Source organism: Haliotis cracherodii, unplaced genomic scaffold (genome assembly GCF_022045235.1).
Source record: "Haliotis cracherodii isolate W230 unplaced genomic scaffold, xgHalCrac1.p SCAF_5, whole genome shotgun sequence".
In the NCBI taxonomy this organism is placed as follows: Eukaryota; Metazoa; Mollusca; class Gastropoda; order Lepetellida; family Haliotidae; genus Haliotis; species Haliotis cracherodii.
In genome coordinates, this window is record NW_027266308.1 from 1511255 (window position 1) to 1520647 (window position 9393).

At 38.9% G+C, this 9393-nt stretch overlaps 2 pseudogenes; one reads left to right on the forward strand and one right to left on the reverse strand.

Moving 5' to 3' along the window:
• Positions 1 to 317: 317 nt before the first annotated feature.
• On the forward strand, positions 318 to 1835 carry LOC139443009 (cytochrome P450 1A1 pseudogene; annotated as a pseudogene).
• A 2506-nt stretch (positions 1836 to 4341) lies between these two features.
• LOC139442230 (uncharacterized) lies at positions 4342 to 6744 on the reverse strand (annotated as a pseudogene).
• Between the last annotated feature and the right edge of the window lie 2649 nt (positions 6745 to 9393).

Consider the following 9393-nt stretch of genomic DNA (forward strand, 5'->3'; position numbering starts at 1 on the left):
CAATAAGGCTCTTTCCCACCACGCACGGATTGTAATGGGCTACCTTCAGCAGAAAAGCATCCCCAGATTCCCAAGGCCAGTCTTGAGTCCTGACCTTTCTCCGATAGAGCACGTCTGGTACATGATCGGGAGACGTGCTAGTGCCCCCTTCTTTTAGGGAAGTATATTAACACGATAATGGCAGATATTTACCAAGTATCTGAAACGAGCGGAGCTAGAATGATATCACATATAAGAATGTTATACTTGTCCATCACAACTCGTCTCAATCTATGCTAACAGCTTCTTATTTCATTTCTCTTTTTACAGGATTCAAAATGGATTCCTCACCTTCCCCAGTTAAACTGATGTCAACACTTTTGAAGACAAGAGAAATGCAGGTTGGCATGATAACCTTCATGGCGTCATTGCTGGCAATAAAAGTGGTGAAAAAGTTTACCTCTGGCCGGAAACCCCCTCCTCCTGGTCCCTGGGGGTTCCCTATTATTGGACACCTCCCCCTACTCGGAAACGAACCCTACGTGACCTTCATGAAGATGAAGGAAAGATTCGGAAACATCTTCCAGATCCAGCTGGGTAGTTGGCCGGCCGTGGTTATAAATGGCAAGCAGGCCATTAAGGAAGCTCTACATAACTCTGGCGAGGACTTCTCTGGTAGACCCCAGTTCATGTCCGCACAGATTATCAACAACGGTCAAAGTATTGGCTTTGGTGAGTATGGCGAACAGTGGAAAATTCACAGAAAAATTGCCAACAAAGTCCTGACCGAGTTCTCGAATGCCAAGTCAAATCCTATAGAAGCTATGATTCACGAAGAAGTAGACATTCTCGTGGATGACTTCATGTCTGAGCAGGGAGCTACTTTCAACCCTCGGGAATACATCTACCTCTCCGTCGGTAGCGTCATCTACCAACTGTGCTACGGCAGACAAGAAAACATCCGGGAAGACAAGGATTTCGCTGATGTCATATTAAACTCAGCTGCATTCGCGGAATTCGTTAGTGCCGGAAACCCTGTTGATGTCATGCCCTGGCTCCGCTATCTCATGCCCTGGAAAGTGAAGGCATTTACAACCCTCATCCAAACACGTAATGACGCAAATGAAAAGAAGATCAGTGAACACAAAAAAAACTTCTCTAGTGATAACATGCGTGACATCACGGACAGATTGATATCTGTAAGTGAAGAAGACTCCAGGTTGTCCAAGGAACGGATTTTGTTTACGGTTAACGACCTCTTTGGGGCAGGTTTTCAGACAACGGCTTCAACCAACATGTGGATGTTACTGCTGATGGCCGCCAATCCAAACGTGCAGAGGCGGGTGCAGGAAGAACTGGACGACGTTGTGGGCAGCGGGAGACGACCCAGTATCCTGGACAGAGGTCAGCTGGTTTACACCGCCGCAGTGCTTCATGAGATCAATCGGTTTGTGGCACTGGCACCTCTCAGTCTCCCTCACCTAACCACCACCAATACCAATATCGGGGGATACAGTATCAACAAAAACACTGTTGTCTTCATCAACCTGTACTCCATGAGCCATGACCCAGAAGTATGGGGTGATCCGCATGTCTTCCGACCCGAGCGTTTCCTTGACGCTTCCGGTCAGATCAACAAGTCCCTCCTGGAGGAGTTCCTTCCCTTCTCCACGGGTGGGCGAAAGTGTCTTGGGGAGTCTCTGGCCAGGAACGAACTTTTTCTTTTGTTTACTGGAATCCTACACAAATGCAGCATCTTGCAACCACCAGAGGTGAAGGAATATAGCATGGACGCCAACAGTGGATTAACGCGCCAATGTCTACCCTACCAAGTACAAGTCCAGCTCAGGACTTGACTCGCCGTTCCTCACATGGACTGTACATCATCCAGTTCTCAGTGTACTTCTTGTTATCTATTACCTGTTGTCATTGGGTATCTTCTTGTTATCTATTACCTGTTGTCAATGTGTATCTGCTGCTTATCACAACATGTCATGCATATGCATATGTACCTCTCATCACTTGGTTGTTGTCACTCCAGCTTGATAACAGTGTGAGAATCTACCTCGAAACGTCGCTCTATGCAATAAACCAGAAGTTGTTATCTATGAAGTTGTACGTTTTCTTACTTACTCACTAACTTCTAGAATGCCAACCAAACTGTTGTCAAGCTATCAGTTATGTTATAACGTCAATGTGTTTTTCCTACATGTAGCTTCGATTTCTAACAATTTGTTTGTAATCACGTTAATCATTTCCACGTTTCCACATTTCCAGAGATAATATTTGACAAACGCATATTCATAAAGATAAATCGAAGTAACTATGGGTATTCATTTTGTCCTAAATCATGACTATGCATTGATTACATGCATATTTTATTCTTGCTATGTTGGTTGGTTGGTTGGTTTGTTGTTTTACGCCGCACTCAGCAATATTCCAGCTATATGACGGCGGTCTGTAAATAATCGAGCATGGGCATGGTGCTTACAAACCTAGAAACATAATCAGGGTGAACCGGGAATCAAACCCACAGTCATAGGTTTTTGGCGTGCCCACTCTTACCCTGTTGGTTATTTAATAAATGCATCCCCTAGGGCTTTAACGACACACCTAGGTCACGATACGATACGTATTTCGATACTTACATCACGATTCGATATGTATCTCGATGCGCTACGATACACATAGTGATAAGTGAAGACAAGAGATAATGAATTAAACTTAGTTTCTTAAAATGAAAAATTAAATGAAAAGTTTATCATGGGAAGCCACGCATTCTAAGTAAAAAGTGGGCTGATTTGTTAAAAAGAGTTTATTACGATAGAAAGCATGTCGCGAGTGGCGCATAGAGGCGTTACACCCTTAATGGATGCTATAGGTCGGACTAAGAAACGCAATAAACCCACGCGTGGAATGGTACAAAACTGGTTAGAAAGTCAGACAGCGTATACACTGCACAGAGATGTGCGAAATAAGTTTCCTAGAGATTCGTTTAATTCGTCTATCCTTACCAGAGATCAGTTGTGGCAAATGGATTTGACCGTTATGACGTCTTTGACTAGCGAGAATGACCCACATAAGTATATTTTGTGCGTTATAGACGTGTTTAGTAAAATGGTATGGGTGGAGACTTTGAAATTAAAAAATCCTTTACACGTTATTGAAGGGTTTAAACGCATTCTCAAAGGCGCTGACCCTCGCACTCCTGAAAGTATTCAAAGCGATAAGGGAAAAGAATTCGATAACAAATTATTTTAAAGTTTCGTAAAAAATGAAATGCAGTCCAACTTTTATACTAGTCAGAATTGTATAATCATGTGCGCGGGTGATGAAAGATTTCAAAGAACCCTAAAACAACGTATGTGAAGGTATTTTACTAAAAACCGTTCTTACAAGTATATCGATATACTACAAGATTTGGTGACGGCTTACAATTCGAGTTATCATAGAACTATAGGCAGAAGACCTCAGGAAGTCACGCGAGATAACCCGGTAGTTGAAATAGGAGTGCTCGATTTCATGAAAAGCTCGCGCAAGAAAATTTAGCGTTAAAGGTGGGTACTCCCGTTAGATTAAGTAAAAGTAAAATGGCGTTCGAGAAAGGTTATACTTCTAACTGGACACAGGAAGTGTTTTACATTACGAGAGTACTTAAAGGTAGACTGCCCCTGGTGCATGAAGTGGGAGACTATTCGCGGAATGAATTAGTTGGAACGTTTTATCGGGAGGAACTACAGTCGGTTAAAGAGCCCGATATGTACGAAATTGATAAGATAATATCAGAAAGAATTAATCCTGAAACTGGTCTGCCCGAGGCGTTTGTTTCTTGGAAAGGGTACTCAAACAATTTCAATCTTTGGTTACCGAAAGAAAGTATTTTACAAATCAAGTAGCTTATATACGACTCGATCGAGAGGTTAAAGGGGTATAACCGCGATGGATTCAAACCATACAAACGTTTACGTTACGCTACCGAGTGACACATCTATGGTTAACAGGCCTGAAAACAAAGCCAATGAGTTCACGACTGATTTACCTTATCCATTACATTTTAATAGACACGAATGGGAGGTAGGGGTATCTCAAGTTAAAATACCCGTGACATGGCGAAACGTACATAACCCTCTCCAACACCATTAGCATATCGAGCGTCATAAAATCCTTACGAACTTAAGCAGTTCCCGTGGCAACGTGGATTTGCCTTTCGCGCATGCCTGTTCGCTAACCATTCCCGAAGGACATTATACCGGCAGTCAATTAGTATATATGTTTATTCATGTATGGGGCCCATGTACATTTCAGTTATGGTAACACACAATTGAGGCAAGTTACATTGAAAACGATACTAAGGGTACAATGTTAGATCTTTGTGCGCAATAACAGAGCTTCCTTCACATACTTAGCTACATTTCTGAGCATACAGTCATTTTGGCTATTTAAGAGATTGCTAAAAGTATTAATACATGGATTGTTATAGAATCTTACAGGAATATATACTTTTGTCTTAATAATGCGTAAAACGGGCAGACAAACACAAAATGGACTTCGTCCTCAATACAACCATTGCAACATAGCCGACTAAAGCGTTGTGAATAAACAATATCCTCTCTTCTGCCCAGATTACTTTGTATAGGCGATTCACTTGATCTCAACAGGCACAGCATACGTCTATGGTCTCTATTTCTGAAAGTTGTAACATAATATTCCATATCCAATAATATCTTGACGTGTGAATAATACCTAAATTTACAAGACTCATAAATTTTCATCTCTATACTCTGTTTGTTACAATCCAACAAACGTTGTCTAAACAGCTGCAAGAAACAATTAACATCCCCAATATTCTGTTCGTGCCACACATAACCAAATCCATAAATGTCGAGTAAATATTTAACATGAGTCGCCCAAGTAATTCTACCACATTCATCCAGCTCCTTTATAACAAATAACACTGTCGGGGATATCTTTCATCATTCATTCTAATCAGTTTACACCAGTATTTAACACACTTCATATGATAATCCACATGCAAACCATATCTTCCACATTCAGCTAATATTGCTGTACTTGATATATATTTACCAACTCCTAAAACAAATGTTAAAAAACTTGGTATGAAAAGTTTCGACAATTTGACTACCTTTGCAACCCCATAATCTCAGCACCATAAAGAAGAATGTGCTTAATTATCTTAGTATCAAACAATTTAAATAAAATGTTAACTGGCATATTTACAAAGTGAAACTGAAATTGTTTGATAACAAACAATGCCTTATTGGCTTTTATCTTGAGAGTATCAATGCTTTTAGTCCAAGACAATCTATTTGAAAACAGAACACCCAGATAACTATAGTAAGTACTAACATAATTCAAAAACCATCGTTCATCATACCTTAAAGTACCACCTTTAAATACCGGTTATCACGTAAAACCTTGGATACTATGTATAAGTCCTATATCTTGCCAACATTTGACTATTGTTCGCATATTTGGGATAACTGTACGTCTGAGCAATCGCGTATATTAGAAAGCCTACATCTTGATGCCCTGAGAACTATATGTGGTGCCGTTTGTGGCACAAGTCATAAGAAACTTTATAACGAAACTAAATCTCAATCCTTGCAAGATAGAAGATACTGCCAAAAAATTTTTTTTTTCTTTAAAATGTATAACAACCAATTCCCAAACTATCTTTGTGATTTGATCCCAAACTTTGTCTCCGAAACTACAAAGTATAATTTAAGAAACAGTTCTGAAATACAAGGAATTTATAGCCGTACTTCCTCTTACGCCAAATCCTTTTTACCAGACACAATACACTTATGGAATGCTCTACCAAAGTCCAAAGAGTCAAGTAGTCTGTCAGAATTTAAAAACCTAATTACGAAAACCGAAAATAAGACTTATTTTGACCTTAGCTATGGCACTCGATTCTGTCAATTCGTTCACTACCGCTTCAGACTCGGTTGTAGCGACCTAAACGCCGATATATAAGTATCATAACAGATATTTACTTGACAGTCCGTGTTGCTCCTGTGTATATCAGAGTGAAAACGCCCTACATTATTTTTTTACTTGCTGTAACTTTACTCAGATAAGACTTAATATGCACTTTTACACTACCGGTTATAACCTGGATACTATTATGAACGGAAACAATGAACTTGCTCACTCTGAAAACCAGAAATTAGTTGAATCCGTCCACGATTTCATCATCAAGACAAAACGTTTCAGCTCCTCATAAATTAATAATTAAATAAACCGGACAATAACCTCATGATTGACTATTACTTTTGTTACAAACGACTTGTTAGACACACACAAGCTGTAACTTTCTATTTATGTTTTTTTATCTGATGTAATATGTACAGACATATTATTTAAATAATGTCTATATCGATGACGTCACATCCTTCATTTCAATAATTATGTAATATATGTTGTATGGGAGCGGTGTTAACATAAGCTGTAAAGCTTGTTCACCAATCCCAACTCATTTCAATGAATAAAAATATGTTTAAACCAAGTATCACCTCTTCTGAAAACCAAAATTTCGGTTACAGACATGTTAATTTCAAGTCCCCACATTTTACAAAAATTTGATAAAATATCAATTTTTCTTTGCAAACCTATTACTGTGTCATCGAAAATACCAAAATCATCTACATATAGTAAAAGTAATATGTCTTTAAACTCCTCTCCAATAAAAATCCCTCGTAAATCACTACTTTCTATCATAGACTGTAATTCAAGAATAAACATCGTGAACAGAAACGGACTCAACACGCAGCCCTGTCGAACACCACTCAGTGATTCGAAATAATCTAAAATTAGTTGCTGTGATCAACGAATCGTTACAGAGGGGTATCAAGTCCGAAACCAAGAAATTGTCGGATGTAGATCCTAATGAATTTTATTACTATCCAACGGACTGGGAGTTTTTAACTATTAAGAACCACACCGTTTATTTCAAATTACCTCTTATTTCCAAAGAAGAAGAAAAACAATATACCCGAGTATGGACTGGACCCATACGATTTGATATCCTAAATCCTGTTAATATTTATATCGGTTTAGCGAAGTGTTATTTGCGAATTGTTGTCAAAGTAACTAAAAATAATGGCGACAATACAAACCCAAGAGCATCGGGACAAGATAATAATATACCTCCGGACCACGTCGCGCCTATAAATAATTCCCTTCACAGTCTTTTCCGCGATGTAAGGGTACAACTCGGTCAAAATTAGCAGGAGGTCACGCCCAGTCTCGCTACGTACGCCTACCACAGTTATCTCGAATCGCTACTGTCCTTCGACGAAGAATCTAATATAAACAGAGTTTTAAGTCATGTCAAGGATTGCGTATGGACGAAGCCAACAAATTTGACGATCTCAATATGAACAATGCTCGCTGCAACTCGGGGACGAAAAAACGGGGAAGTAGAATACGTGTCAAGACCTAATTGCGATATATTTTTACAACCTCGTTATCTCATAGACGGTGTTAATATAAAACTAGAACTCATTCGTTCATCGGAACAGTTTTCGTTAATGGACGCCGATGGTGGGACTACTTATAAGAGTGAGATCGTCAGAGCGGAATTTTACGTCAGACAAGTGGAAGTTTCGCCAAGAATAAAAGAACTACACATTAAAGCTTTACAGAAAGGGATAACTGCAAAATATCCTATTACTCGAGTCAAGACAACTGCTCACGATATACCAACGGGTGTAAGAGATTATCATAATCAAGCTATTGTCAATGGAGATCTCCCGAAACGTATGGTCATTAATATTTGTTTGGTGGAAAATAATGCGTATGCCGGTACATGCCATTTGAACCCTTTCAAATTTGGCCATCAATGTTTGACAAATCTAAACGTAAAATTGAATGGTCAAGAGGTACACGGTAAATCTATCCACGTAGATTACGGCGACGACTCGTCCAGATTGTACGAAACTTACTTAGACCTGTTTCGTAATGGCAGTGGCCTGTGGCGAAATGGATTACACGGTATAAGTGTACACCCGAACAATTCCGTGGCTGTTTGACGCTGTACATTATCGATTGTATTAATGATCTAGGCGCGGATGAAGGACATCACTACCCTAAATAATCGGGCAAAGTAGGAATCGAACTGTACTTTTCACAACCGCTGGCTCACCCTTTGACCATGATTACCTATTTAGAAATGAATAACTGCATTGAAGTGGACGCGTACCGTAAGGTTATGATGACGTAAAGATGCTGTACACCTCGGATATAGACGCTTTCGTGCGAGGCGACTACGAGTTAAAGGACGTCTACAAAGGTACATTACCTAGGGATTATTTACTACGTACGCATAAACGAGAGACTTTACCGGCAGCCTATATCGTGAACACTGCGCCAGCTTCCCATACGGGATTACACTGGATTTGCTTTTACATACCGAATAAGGATACCGTAGAAAGTTTTGATTCATTCGGTTTGAATAATTCGCTTATGTATGCTGAATTTAATAGTTTTAAATATCTATACGGTAGACGCGTGTACAAATATTCTGATAATAAGTATGACATGTTCGTACATTCAATGTAATTGGGTGTGAATAGCTCAAGTCAACGGGTCGCTCAGACGTAGACAGACAGACAGACATATTTTTTATTTAAGTCTCACCTCATAAATGTACATTATGAAATACAGCATCTTATTAAAATTTGAGCCACTCCACATGGAGTTATGAGAGACTATGTATACTATTTACACATATATACAGAAAAAAAAGTATATAAACAACGTGTTTAACGACGATATAAAATGTCGTTTCTTTTTTTTAAAATATAATAGCAGGTTTTGGCCGCAACATAGCAAACATCATGGCTGGACAGTATAAAACATAACTTTTCAATATCAGGTAAAATATCAAAATTTGGACAAGTGTTAAAACATAGATCCAGTAACTGGGGTCTCTCAACATTGTATAAAGGACATTTAAGTAAAACATGGCATTCATCTTCTAAAATATTCTGACATGAAAAACAATATCTCTCATTTAAAACTGTGCCATCGTATCGTCCCGTCTAAATCCTTATAGGGGCTGTTCCACTTCTAAAACTAGCAATTGCTCGTCTATAAGAACGAGGCATAAAATTACAAACATAAAATCACAATTTGGAAAATACTTAAAATTACAATAAATTCTTAATTTGTTTCCTCCTGTACCATTTACACTTTGTGGCTGACACACATCCTCACTCCACTTTGTACGGAATATTTGGCACAATAGTTATTGGCGATATTAGCAAAATGATTTAGGCCAAGATCGGATAGCTTTTTTATTACTCAAAAAACCCAATTTCTTTTATTAAAAAGTGCTTTGTTATCGCCCCATACAAATATTTTTGATGTTATCCGATCAGGGTCTATATT